The 12,260-nt window shown below is 39.5% G+C and overlaps 1 protein-coding gene across 6 annotated transcripts in view; it reads left to right on the forward strand.

Moving 5' to 3' along the window:
• The window catches only part of RACGAP1 (Rac GTPase activating protein 1), a 284,478-nt gene that overhangs the window by 239,331 nt on the left and 32,887 nt on the right, over positions 1-12,260 (forward strand). The window contains exon 2 of one of the 6 annotated variants that reach the window (XM_074270412.1): positions 11,883-11,932. The gene's annotated coding sequence lies outside the window, so the exon portion shown is untranslated. Of the gene's footprint in view, positions 1-10,900; positions 11,023-11,727; positions 11,933-12,260 lie in introns of those variants that run through there. The other 5 variants (XM_074270413.1, XM_074270411.1, XM_074270415.1 and 2 more) reach the window with 5 other exon arrangements.

Below are 12,260 nucleotides of genomic sequence, written 5' to 3' on the forward strand. Positions count from 1 at the left end.
AGGTAGTGGGGAAAAGGAGGAGAGAGGTGAAGAGTTTGGAGACTGATTCAAATTAACCTAAGGAAAAGAACCATCAGCCTGTGGAGAATGGAACCTAGAAAGAGGAATACTGTTATCTCAAGAGGTGTCTGGGAGGAATCAGGATCCCTGAATTTTCATATATGTTTCTGCCTCTGTCTCTAGGTAGCAGAAAACCAGGGGACAGAGCCTCTGGTTCCTCTCATTAAGGCTGGGTATTCCCTTGGAGGAACGACTTGGAGAGGAATAGATATTGAATCCTGTTCTTGGGGAGCTAAAAGTCTGATGTGAAGGTAGCACAAACACCCTGCGCACAGACACAAAGAAAGGACAGAAGTAGGGGCATCTCAGCAGACCCAGGCATCCCCATCAATACAGTGGGGAAGTATTGTAGGAAGTGTGTTCAATTGAAGAAAACTCCTTGAGCAGGAACATTCAAGATAAGAATTAAGGAAGAAGAAGTCTATCAGGGCACTTTTGAGATAATGTGACAAAGGAGACAGCAAATTACCTCAGTGAAGTAGAGTTGCTGTGCTGAAATATCACAGAATATATGAGGAGAGTGAATAATTCTTTTCCCTATAGTGTTTCTGCCTGACCTTAGATCTAGGAATCTACTATTAGTCATCATAAATACCATCCAGAGGACACCTACTCCAACCCCTCGTTGTTCTAAAAAGCCCTTTATTAATCTGGGAGCCTATTGTTCAACGGAGACCTTTAGCTATGCCCAAATTAGGCACTGAGGGTTACCAGGACTCAGAAAGACACTACATGAGAGAAAAGAGAGTAAACGGGAACAAAGCAAATCTTGAATCTGGGTGATAGTAATTGTTCATAAGAGAACCTGGCATATGATAAGTTGCAGCAAGGAGGAAGGTAGGAAAAAAGGGAGGAAAGGGACAGAAGAGGAGAAGGGGCAGAATCTCTCCAGAGCCAATATGTCAAATCAATAAGAAGGAATGGAGAAGTCAGATCTCAGACTAAATGAAGGAACAGAATGTCCACAGATGGATAACAATGAAGTATGTGCCCCAGAGTATGGACTTCTGGAGTTTTAAAGGTGTGCCCCAATATTCTTTGAAAAGATCAACCAAATGTGGTTCAATATTCTTCTTGGAACAGGGGCAAAGTACTTCTGTCCAAGGGTATTGGCTTGCTCTGCATGCAACACTTCTTTTTAAATTTTTTTCTGTTGATACATGTGTATTAACTAGTTTTAAATACACATTTCTTTATGAATCATGTGGGAGAGAAAAATCAGAACAAAAGGGAAAAACCATGAGAGAGAGAGAAAAAAAAACCAGAGGCAAAAAGTGAACCTAGCATGTATTGGTTTACATTCAATCTCCATAGTTCTTTTTCTGGATATAGATGGAGTTTTCTATTCAAAGTTTATTGGGATTGCCTTGGATCACTGAAGCACTGAGAAGAACCAAAACTTCAAAGTTGATCATTGCATAATCTTATTGTTACTGTATATAATGTATTTCTGGTTCTGCTTGTTTTGCTCAGCATCACTTTATGTAAATCTTTCTAGGCCTTGCTAAAATCAACTTGTTCATCATTTTTATAGAACAATAATACTATTTCATTACCTCCACATACCACAACTTATTCAGCCATTCCCCAATTGATGGGCATCTATTGGAAAATGAATAGATTTTGCTACTACAAAAAGAACTGCTACAAACATTTTTGTACGTGTGTATCCTTTCCCCTCCTTTATGATTTCTTTGAGATTCAGACCCAGTAATGGTACTTCTGGAGCAAAAGGTATGCACAGTTTAATAGCTCTTTGGGCATACTTTTAAATTGTTTTCCAGAATGGTTGGATAATTTCACAATTTTACCAACAATACATTAGATTCACAAATTCTTTAATCTCATGTAGTTCAGCCAGTTGAACCTAGTTCTCAGGCATTTCCTTTGGCCCCTACTTACCTGTCTCCAATCTAATTCCCACTGTTCAACTCAAGGAATATTCTGAAATGCATTAAGATGTATAAATGTTCATGCCTTCACAGATTTAATACCCCTAGCTGTTCCCAAATACACTATTTACATTCTTTCCTACCTTTGCTGACACTGATCCTTCAACTTAGAATGTTGTCCTACCTTCCTTTCCATTTGTCTAAAGCTTTACCTTTCCTTCAATGCCCAGTTTAAATTCAATGCAATCTGAGAAACATTTATTAAGTGCCTTCTTGTATAAAAGGAATTATGCAAATCTCTAGGGCTGAAAAGGTAGGCATGAGGAAGGCCCTCCTCTCAATGAAGAGAAAGGACAGGCACAAAAGTAAATATTATACAAGGAAAAGTAAACAGAGTGGACAACATGAAGAGGTCCAGATTAAGTCTTAAGAAGAATTTGAGAAAAAAGAAATTATTTTCATCTGGAAAAGTCAGAAAAGGCTTTATGGAACTGAGCAATAAAGTTGGACCTTGAAAGTGGAAAATCTAGATATCAGTACAGGATCTGTATCCCAGAGACTGGGATACAGAATACAAGTATACCTCAAAAATATTCTGGTTTTGATTTCAGACCATCATAATAGTTATCATCACAATAATAAAACAAGTCACAAGAATTTTTGGTTTCCCAGTGTATATAAGGGTTGTATAAAAGCTTATGTTTACACTATTATTTTGTCTATTAGGTATGCAATAGTATTTTGTCTAAAAATATGTATACCGTGATTAAAAAATTCTTTATTGCTAAAAAACGTTAATCATCATTCCAGCCTTCAGCAAGTCATAAAGGATCATGCTTTGTTGTTGATGACTGCTGACTGATCAGGGTGGTGGTTGCTGAAAGTTGGGGTGGCTGAAACAATTTCTTAAAATAAGACAACAATGAAGTTTATTGTATTGATTGAGTCTTCCTTTTACTTTAACACTTAGAGACCATTTCAAGGTTATTAATTGGTCTAATTTCAATATTGTTGTGTCTCCAGGAACAGGAAGGCCTGAGAGGGACAGAGATGGAACTGCCAATTGGTGGAGCAGTCAGAACACACATAACATTAAATTTGCTATTTTATATTAATGTAGTTCACAGTATACCAAAACAATTATAACAGTAAAATCAGAGATCACTGATCATAACTATAACAGATATGATAATAATGAAAAGTTTAAAGTATTGCAAGAATTATCAAAGTGAGACACAGAGACACAATATGAGCACATGCTGTTCCAAAGACTTGCTTGATTCAGGATTGCCACAAACCTTCAATTTGCAAAAAACAAAAACAACCCCTACCCCTTGCAATCTTTGTGAACCATAATAAAGCAAAGTATGTCTGTATATGAAAAGCAAATAGTATGTATGACATAAGGCTGGTCAAGTATGTCAAAGTCAAATTGTGGAGGGTCTTGAAGATTCAAAACATTGGTTTGTATTTTATTTGGTAAATTATGGATGGACTCTGAAATTAAAGTGGTGACATGAACATAGCAGCTCATTAGAAAAAATTCAAGCATGAATGGGAAGAGAGAAACAGACAGGCAGGCTTGTTAGAAAACTAACACAATAATTTACATAAAAAGAAAAGGGACTGAACAAGGATGGCTGTGGTGGGAGTAGAGAAGAGAGGCCAGGTCTAAGATGTTAAGACATGGCAAATGATTACGTAAAATGTAGGAAGAGGCCAAGAGTTGATTCCAAAGTTGCAACTTTGGGGTGATAGCATTAACACACAATTGAAAAAGTATTTAGTAAGGAACATTAGGCACTATGTTAGGCACTGGGGATATAAAACAAAGAAATGAAATAATACTTTCTCGTGGGGAGCTCACATTCTAAAGAGGGAGACAATTAGTACATATTACAATAAATATAAAATTAACAAACTTAAATCAATAGAAAGTACACAAATGCATGGAAGGAAGGAAGGACATTTGGGAGGGAGGGCACTAGTAGATAGGGAGATCAGGTAAAGCTTCATGCAGAGGGATTCTATGAAGCAGAATTTATTCTAGGAATGTGGGATGTGGTTGTTCTGGCATGCCTGATTTTTTATGCCCTATGACCATAGCGTGCCAGTGTTGACCAAGGGTTTTCTTGGTAAAAATACTGGGGTGGTTTGACATTTCCTTTCCAGTGGATTAAGGCAAACAGAGGTTAAGTGACTTGCCCAGTTAGTTAACTATCTCAGATTGAACTAATATTTTTCCTAACTCCAGGCCTGGCACTCTATCCACTGAGCCACTTACTTGCCTTCAAAGAAATTGTTCATTCTAGGAATGTGGGATAGCCAGTGTAAAAGCAAGTAAGTAGGGAATAGAGTGTGAAAAATAGAGACAAGCAGAGTTTTGCTTTATACAGAATAAGGGTAGTGGTAGAGAAAAGGTGGGGAATATCTTATCAGGCTGGAAAAATAGGTTGGGGCAGATCATAAAGGACTTTTAAAGCTAAACATAGGAGTTTGTAGTGGCAATAGGGAGCCACTGGAGTTGATCGAGTGAGGAATCACATGTTTATATATGTGCTTAAGGAAAATTACTTTGGCAGCAGTGATTAGAAAGATTAGAGTCTTGAGACTGGGAGTTCAATTAGGAGGTTGTTGTAATAATATAGGGAAGAGGTGATGAGGGCTTGAACTAAAAAAGGTAATTATATGAGTGAAGAAAACGAGTCAGATATGAGAGATACAGAGAAAGAAATGAAAAGATTTATTGAAGTGATTATATATGTGGGGTGATAAAAATGATATTGTGACCTGGAGAGACTGGAAGGATGATGGTACTTTGACCAGAAACAGAGCAGGTTGGAAGATGGGAAGATTTAGAAAGGTGGGGAAAAGATACTAAGTTTAATTCTGGAAATGTTGAATTTACTCTATCTTTGGGACATTCAGTTTGAAATGTCCATTAGGCAATTGGGGTTGTAGGACTTAATTTCAGGTTAGAGGCTGGGTTTGGATATTTATGTATATGTGAATCATTTACATAAAGTTGGTGGGAGCCACCACCAGACATATTGACTTCTGTTATGCCATTAGACTCCAAAGACTGTGGAGATTTGTTTCACTTAAATCCAATTCACTTGCAAATCAAGACATCACCATCCTGAAGTCATTGGTCCTCTTTGAGAAGGAAGGATGGATAAAAACATAGAGATAGTTAAAAACCCATAGGAGCTGGGGAGATGGAGAGAAAGAGAAACACAGAGTGACAGAGGAAGACATACAGTGAGACAGAAACACACACACACACACACACACAGAAGAAAGGAAGAAGAAAAGAGAAAAGAAAGAAAAGACTTAGGACAGAATCTTGGGTTACAAGAATAGTTGTGGTTGTGATATGGATGATAAGTTAACAAAGGAGTCTGAGAAAAAATGGTTACTACATGGGTAGCAAGAAAACCAGGAGTCATGAAACCCCAGAAAGGGGAAAGGAGTGATCAACAGTGTCCTATACAGCTGAGAGATTGAGAAGGCTGAGGCCTGAGAAAAGATGATTGGATTTGATAGTTAAGAGATCCTTAGTGACTTTGGAAAGAGCAGTTTCAGTTGAGTAATAAGGCCAACAACTAAATTTCAGAATTGAGGATTGAAAAGTAGAAGCAGTATTGAAGGCTTTCCTCCCTCCCCCATTTTTATAATAGCTTTTTATTGTTAAAAATACATGCAAAGATAGTTTTTTAATATTCCCCCTCCCTCCACACCTCTCTCTTTCCCTAGATAGCAAGTAATCCAATATAGATTAAACATGTACAATTCTAGAAGGATTTTTTGAAGAGTTTAGTTAGTCAAGGAAGACAATAATCTGAGGGGATGGTGATGCAGGATCTTTAATTAGTATGGGATAGATTTATGTGTATTTGAAGATAGCAAGGAAGGAATAAGTAGATAGGGAGAGGATGAAGCTTTGAAAGGCTGAGAAATAGAGATTGGAGAAGGGCATGTTGTGAGGAGAAGACAATGAATGAGTTTTGCACTTGGTTAGATTTGAATAGTTAGTAGGGACATCCTAATGCAAGCATCTGTCATTTAGTCAGAAATACAGGATTTGAAGTGAAGTTAAAGATTTGGGTGTTATCTACATTAGGCATATTGAAGCCTATTCCACAGCACTAGCACACTGAATAGATTACTTGTTTTCCATTTCCCTAAACTGCTCTTGTAGGACTTATCTATCTTCCTGTTGTAGGCAACCTATGTTATCTCACATTGCTATTTATCTTTTTATGTATCTGCCTTGTCTCCTCCACCTGGAACTATGAGTTCTTCTAGGATAGGGGCCGTGACCTATATTTTACACTTCTTTGCCTCTTACACACTGTGCCATATATATTATCACTCAATTCATATTTGTTTTTTTTTTTTTATTTTTTATTTTATAATTATAACTTTTTATTGACAGTACATATGCATGGGTAATTTTTTACATCATCTCCTGTTCTGACTTTTACCTTCCTTCCTTCCACCCCCTCCCCTAGGTGGCAGGCAGTCTTATACATGTTAAATATATTATAATATATCTTAGATACAATATCATATTTGTTTTTTGATAGTGGTAATCAGATTTTAGTCCTGATTATGAGTTTAAGCAGGTCATTTCTCTTTCCTGGGCCTCAGTTTCCATAACTGTGCAATGAAGACATTGAGCCAATCTCTAAAAAGAAAAATTTTTTTCTAGTTTTAAAATTCCATTATTTAAAAAGGAAGAAAACAAAGGCAGAATATTATTCTCTGTACAAAGCACCTTCTGGATTTTAGGTTCCTTCAACAATCATTTGGCTAAATAAGATTCATTTCCAGTTTACTTTCTGAGGTTGGGTTTGAAAGCTCTGCCAAAAATGTTGTTTCAATCTCAGCCTCACTGGATCTTCAAGGGTTTAAAGAGGGAGGAAGTTCATAGAATCAAAAGATTTAAAGCTGAATGACATTATCTGGTTCAACCCTCTCATTTTACAGATGAGGATACTGTGAATCAGGCAGTTTATACTTTGGTAAGTAGGAGGGCTGGGATGTAAACCCAGGTCCCCTGCTGCCCAACTGGTGCTCTCTCCATTATGGCACATGGGAGAGCAAGGGATAGCAGGGGGAAGGGCCATCCCTAGGCTGGTGCAGGACCATGACAGATCACATTGTATAGGTCATTATGTATGCAGTTTAACCTTTATATTTAGAAGTTATTTGGCCAAGATGAACCTCAAGGGCAGCTTTAAATGAATTTCTTCTGAACAAGCAATCAACCAACATTTGCTGCATGTGCCTACTGCTATTCTAGTATCAAAAAATACAAACAGACTCCATTCATTTGGCTCTCATGTTGAAAATATTTCTAGTACCTTCACAGATAGTTTGTACTGGGAGATAGGAAGAACTGGTATCTGAGGCTGAAAAATGAACGCCATGGTAAATAGAGCATTACACTTAGAGACAGGAAGCCCTGGATTCAAATTCTGCTTAGACTCTAATTGTGTGATTCTAGGCAATGAGGTTTTCTTATCTGTAAAATGAAAGAGTTAGGCTTGATGGCCAGTAGGGTCTCTTCCAGCTTTAATTTTATGTCCTATAATCCTGGGAAATGAGGGAAGGCAGGAGAAAGACAGTAAGAAGCCAGAAAAACATCAACAAAAAAAGGCAATGAAAGGACAGCAAAAGTCAGTAAGTAAGAAAGAAACTAGAAGACAGAAGAGCAGGTAAGTCCACAGAACAAATGAAATTTGACCCCTTACTGGGCCAGGAAATCTCTGGGTTCTAACTGTCATCTTTTCCTTCAAAGAAGGGGTAGATCCAGTTTGTCATTTCATGTCACAAGGTGAAACCTGAGGCTGCTGGCAAACCAGGAAAACCCAGCAAACTAAGGTTTAGGAGGCCCAGAGAGCAGCCAGGCAGAGCAGCAGCTACTGGCACACTCAGGCAATCACCTGTATCAGCCCTATTAGCATAAATCCCATTAGCAGTTTCCTGGCAGAAGCTCAGAGTCTGGGTGAGGGGGAGGAGATGGGTGGGGGTACGAGCCTGACAAATGATGACTACAATAATGGGACAGAGGCCAACGTCCGAGGTTTTCTCCCCTCATCCTGCCAAGCTCATCCTGGAAATGTTGGGAGGTTTGTACCTCTGGATCCCATCCCATCAATCTGGAGGCTTGCAGAAAAAGATTTTTTAAAACCTCCCACCTTGCTTTTATTGTTTCTTTCCTTCAAAGGCTGAATGGTTGATATAGAAAGTTAAATGAGACTTGCCTGGTATAATTATGTTTATCAAGAGATCTCCCTTTACTGTTCCCATAATTTCCTCCAAAAGAAAGTGTTGGTTTTGTTGGTTTGTTTTTCTGGGGAGACAGAAGGGGATACAGGGTGTTGGTAGAAAATTTCTCTTTGGATTTATTATTAAATTGGCATTTCTAAACTACAGGTATGCACACACACATATGTATATACATTTACCCACTTCATCCCTAATTTCCTGACACTCTACTAATCTCCATCAAATTATCTCTTTACTAGCACTCAACATTTTCCTCAAGATTCATTCCTTCCATGAAACCTCCTTATTAGAGGGTTCCTCCTTACTCCATTAATCTTTTATTATGTAACTTCCACTCTCCCCTACTTCTTTCTTTCCAACTCCATCATTTCTGTCCATTTGTAATTTGTGTTTCTAATTTTTGTTTCTTGTATTTCACTGTCAATATTGAGGTTGTTTTATCTCCTTCATTAGACTGAGTAATCCCTAGATCAGGAGGCCCCAGAATCCTAGGATTCTCTGAGATTGGTCTAGAATGGGGACTGAATAAGTCTATGTAGGAATGAATTTTACATTAGACAATCACTGAAACCTAGAATGTTAGAACTAGGAGGAGACTTAGGGCTGGATGCTTTAATTGAATTTCCTTATTTTTGTTTCAGTCACGGTTGTTCAGTCAGGAACAGTTTCAGTCATGAACATTCTTGGCAAAGATACTGAAGTGGTTTGCTGTTTCCTACTCCAGTTAATTTTATAGATGAGAAAACTGAAGCAAATTGGGTTATGTGACTCTCACACACTAAGAGTTAGAGGCTAGATTTGAACATGTCTTCCTGATTATCTAGCTGCCCCTTCCTTTGAGGCCAATTGATCTGCCCAAAGTCTGAGCAAGGGAGCATATAGGGAGGATTACTATATCCCTTGGTCTGAACATCATGCTTCTTTTAATAAAATATTAGAGTTTAAAAATAGTTTTTCTTGTTGTTATTGTTTGTTAGCAACAGTATTATAATTTTGACTCATACTGAATTTGCTGTCAACTAAGAATCCTGTCTTTTTTTCAAATGATCATTGTCAATTTTTTGAAACTAGAAGAAAGGACTCTTTGCTTTAGTTTCATTTGGTTAATTTCAGCTCCAGATTTCTGGCTGTTAGATTCTTGAATTTTGATTTTGTCATTAGCTATTCTTTACAGTTTTGTGCCATTCATGAGTATGATGAACATACCTGCTATGTCTTTTTCAAGTTAAATATTTATTAAGTGCCTACTGTGTAGTAGTCACTCTACTAAGCTTTGGAAATACAAAGAAAAACAAAGGATAGTCATGGAATATCTAGTAGTTCACAGTCTAATGGGGAAGACAACATGAAAACAACAATGTTCAAGCAAGTTATATACAGTATGTTGAAGGGAGATCAGGAAAGGCTTCCTGTAAATAATTGGGGCTTCAAGAAAGCTAGAAGGTGGAGATGAGGGGGGAGATCAACAGCCAGTGAAAACTCCTGGAGTCGGGAGATGGAGACTTAAGTGAGGAATATCAAGGAAGACAGTGTCATGTGGAATGCAAAGTAAAGGAGGGTGGGGAATAGAGGGTTTGGAAAGGAAGGCAAAGTATAGGAAGGCTGGGAAGGTGGGGGGCACTTTATGAAGGGCTTTGAACATCAGACAATTTTATATTTGATCCTGGAAATGATGGGAACCATTGTTATATACTGAATAACATGGTCAGACCTGCACTTTAGGAAGATCACTCTATCACCTGAGTGGAGATGGACCACCAGGTTATTGCAGTGGTGATGTTATAAAAGTGAAATTGACAGACTTTGGTAACTGACTGGAAATGAATGAGAGGGAAATTGAAGATAACATCTACATTGGGAGACTGGGTGACTTAAAGGTTGGTGGTAACTCTTGACAGTAATAGAGAAGCCACAAAGTGAGGCCTGAGTTTTAGGGGAAAAGATAATGAGTTCAGTTTGGTCAGGTTGAGTTTAAGATGTCTATGAGATAATTGAGTTTGAGATGCAATTGTTGATATGGAACTGGAGCTCAGAAGAAAGGTTAAGACTAGATAACAGATCCCAGAATCATCTGAAAAGCCATGATAATTTAATGCATGGGTGTTGATGAAGTCACCAAGTGAAATAACACAGATGGAGAAGAGAAGAGGGCCCAAGACAGAAACATGGGACATCCATGATTAATGGAAATGATCTGGATGAAGATCTAGCAAAAGAGACTGGCAAGTGCTGGGAGAGGAGAGCCAGAAGAACCATGTCTCAAAAACTTAGGGAGAAGAGAATATCAAGAAGAGGATCGTCAATAGTGTCAAAAAAAAAAAAAAAAAAAAAAAGAGGATTGATAAAAGGTCACGTGTGGCAATTAAAACATTAATTAAAATTTAAAAATTAATTTTAATTAAAATTTAAAAAGTAACTTGGGGGTGGGGGGAGACAGCTAAGTGGTGCAGGGAATAGAGTTCAGTCCTGGTATCAGGTAAGACCTGATGTTCAGATTCACTAATTAGCTGTTACCTTGGGCAGATAACTGAATTCTTTGCCTCAGTTTCCTGATCTGTAAAATGACCTGGGGAAGGAAACGGCAAACCTCTCTGGTATCATTGCCAAGGAAACCACAAACGCAGTCATGAAAAGTAGAACGCAACTGAAAAAGAACTCAACAATGAATGACTGGAGAGAGCAGTTTCGGATGAATGAAGTCAGAAGCTAGATTCTGGAATTGAGGGGAGAAGGAGCCTCTTTCAGGAGTTTAGCTACAAAAGCTATGGGATTAGTGAGCAGAGATGCGACGATAAAGGGTTCCTCGAGGAGGGGAAGCTGAGACATGCTCGTGGGCAGGGGGAAGTAGTCAGTGACCGGAAGAGATGGAAGATAAGTTAGGAGATGGATGATAAGAGGGACTATCTGCAGGAGAATGGAATGCACAGAGAGGAGTTTGTTTTAGCCAGAAAGGGGAGACGGGGATGGAGGTGCTCTGGGACACGAAAACTGGCAGTGCTGGTGAAGGCCATTGGGATTTGGGGAGGTGGGGGAAAGGTAACATGGTGGTGCAGAAGTCCGTGCTGGCGTGGGTCAACGCCACAGGCGGGTTCTTGGCAAGGGAAATAGTTCACGAAATGCAATTTGTGAAGAAAAGCTATCTGGGCCATACTTGTCTTTTTCCCTATTTTATTATTGATGGAGCAGCCCAGGGTAAGTTCGAATCCAGCTTCAGATACGTCACTGCGTAACGTTGAGTAAATTATTTAATCATTCCGAGCTTCTATTTTCTCATCTGCAAAACGATGCTCTGGGCAGTAATGTCTTGTAAGGGACCCTACAATTCTTAAATCTATGTTCTACGATCCTCTCTAAACCAGAAATGCGCAGGTCGGACTTGCCCTTAATCAAGATGGCATCTGGACAGCTTTATAAGGAAAGACCTTAGCCAAAATGGCTGCCTGACTGGCTTCCTAGGAGCATCGTGCGCAGGCTCCACACGACTCTTAGTCACTGTGCGTGCGTGCATGCGTGCGCACAAGCCGGCAGCGTGGGGCGGGGATATGCCGCCCTCTGATTGGCCGTTAGAGGATTTCAAATCAGAGCGGGTGCGCGGTGGCCTACTGCCGTTGAGTGAAGCGCGGGTGGGAAGATAGACTGCAGACTCGGGGGCCCGCAGACCACCCGGCTGCCTCCGTGTTCAGGTGGGTTTCGGAGTTGTTTGGAAGGGCCGCTCTGCGCGGGGTTTGTGATAAGAGGTGGAGGTTTTTAGGGTTCCACCCACACCCCCCCCGTATGTGTCTGTATATACATATACGAAGGCTGATGTCTGCAGAGGGTGCCACTCCTCTGGGAGACCTGAGCCTGAGGAGCGGGAGGCGAAGGTAACTAGGTGGAATAAGGGAGGACTAAGTCAGGGGCGAATGAGGAGGGCTCGACATGAAAGTGAGGAGTAAGGTGAGGTCTAATCTGGAGCAGCGATTCCACGAGGTGGCCAGAAATGGGGGTCCCCACAGCCCTCCTGCCCACATC

The sequence above is a fragment of the Sminthopsis crassicaudata genome, chromosome 5 (genome assembly GCF_048593235.1).
Source record: "Sminthopsis crassicaudata isolate SCR6 chromosome 5, ASM4859323v1, whole genome shotgun sequence".
In the NCBI taxonomy this organism is placed as follows: domain Eukaryota; kingdom Metazoa; phylum Chordata; class Mammalia; order Dasyuromorphia; family Dasyuridae; genus Sminthopsis; species Sminthopsis crassicaudata.